This window comes from Balaenoptera musculus, chromosome 9 (assembly GCF_009873245.2).
Source record: "Balaenoptera musculus isolate JJ_BM4_2016_0621 chromosome 9, mBalMus1.pri.v3, whole genome shotgun sequence".
Lineage (NCBI taxonomy): Eukaryota > Metazoa > Chordata > Mammalia > Artiodactyla > Balaenopteridae > Balaenoptera > Balaenoptera musculus.
The window spans coordinates 7,071,063-7,073,013 of NC_045793.1; the positions used below are offsets into that span (position 1 = coordinate 7,071,063).

Consider the following 1,951-nt stretch of genomic DNA (forward strand, 5'->3'; position numbering starts at 1 on the left):
ACCCGGGTTCAGCATTCTAGATTGGAAGTTATTTTTCTTCATACCAAAAAAAATATTTATTTTATAATGTTATAAAATGTCAGTAAAGACAACTTTATTATTCAATTGCGCTTCTCACCAAAGCATCAAATTTTTAAAAAATTTTGAAATACATGGTTCATGTGTATAAAAGGATATGTTTATCAGTGCTTAATACTTTGGATTATAATTCTTAGCTACAACATATTTTTTAAGTAACACAAATAGTAAGGGAAGAAAGTACATAATTTAGAAACAATGAGAAAATATACATTTTGAACAATCCTTAGTAATTATGAATATCCTCGGTTTAATTCAGAATATTTATGTTTTTTAAAACCCTGTACAGCTGTACACCTGAAACTAACACATTGTAAATCAAGTCTACTCCAATAAAAATTTTTTTTAAAAAACCTATACATTTAACAGTGCAAACAGTACATTTGAGGTTGCGGAGATTGGAGATATGGTTTGAGTTTTTTACTTCCTTGGGGGAAAAAATGTGTTTTTTCCCTGCTAAAGTATTGGGTTGCCCAAAACGTTCGTTTGTAACATCTTACGGAAAAACCTGAACGAACGTTTTGGCCAACCCAATACATATCTGTCAGAGCTATTTAATTTTACTTTATTTATGTCTATATTTTCACTTATACAATTTTTAGAAATAACATTTTCCTAATTATAATAAAGCAATAAAAATGTATAAATCCACAGGACAAAAAGCAGATGGATGAGGGATAATTAGTTTCACACAGAAGAAAAAAGAAAACAAACAAACAGCTGACATTCAGTCTGTAGAGGAATCATCCAACAAGAAGTAAGCACTTTTGTGGGAAATGAAGGGAAGTTTGGTGACCAGAGAGCGTCACTGAGGGATGCAGTTCCGCAGGTTCTCACCAGCTCGCTGAGAACGGCTGATAATTGCAGTGTACAGCATACCTGGGTATTGAGACATACTGAAATGATGCAAGTTAAGAACCTGGAATCTGTGTTGGGGGTATAGCTCAGGGGTAGAGCATTTGACTGCAGATCAAGAGGTCCCCGGTTCAAATCCGGGTGCCCCCTGTCAGTTTTCTTTCCATCCTAAATCCACACAGGTGGTCACTGTAGACCTCCTCAGTACCGACACCCGCCCCTTGTTAGGTAGCTCTCTAAATTTGGCTACTTTCCTCTAGAGGGGCTTAGCAGACAGGACAGGAGAGGGGAGAAAATGTAGGAAAGGTCATCTTCTGACTCAGGAAATGGGTGGAAGTGTCCCTCATCCAGAATTAGAGGTTTTGTCTTGACCCGAGGAGAAACGTGTGTGCTAGGTCAGTTCTCCCATTTACTATTTCTCTTTTCAAGTGAGTTAATAGGCAGGAAGGTCCAGGGAGCCGACTGAATTAGCAGCTGTGCCCCAGAGACTCTGAGGAGGGATCTGGATACCTTTATTTTAAAAACAACACATACTCTACTCTTCCTCCCCTGCAAGCACTAGCCAATCGGACAGACACGTTTGGGGGAAGACGATACTGGATGATTCTAAAGGGCATTTTGCCTAATCGTGTATGATTATCAAAGCCGGTGCCCTTTGCAGGGGCCTGAGAAGCTGCCAGGTGGGCAAGGAGGGAGAGGGTGGGAAGGAGACCTGGTGGGAAAGGCGTTCATCTGCCATGGGGCAGACCCCCGGCTTCGTGGAAGGCCACGAATCCCCAGGTGGCTGGCTGAGTTACAGATCCAGGTAGCATTATGGGTGGAAAGATGCTTCTTAGATAATAACAGCTCGTAGGTAGATCATTTAAACATGGATCGTGGGGCCTCTGATTCACAATCCAGGTAGCCCTACCTGCTATCCCTTTAAAAAAAATTAATAGACATTGTTTTTTAGAGCAGTTTCAGGTTGACAGAAAAATTGAGCAGAAAGTATAGAGAGTTCCCCTCTACCCCTCACCTC

At 40.4% G+C, this 1,951-nt stretch overlaps 1 non-coding gene across 1 annotated transcript; it reads left to right on the top strand.

Annotated features, from left to right (window-relative positions):
• The first annotated feature begins 1,011 nt into the window (after positions 1-1,011).
• Positions 1,012-1,083, top strand: TRNAC-GCA. Its single transcript has one exon. It is a non-coding gene; the product is annotated as a tRNA-Cys (tRNA).
• The last annotated feature ends 868 nt before the right edge of the window (positions 1,084-1,951 follow it).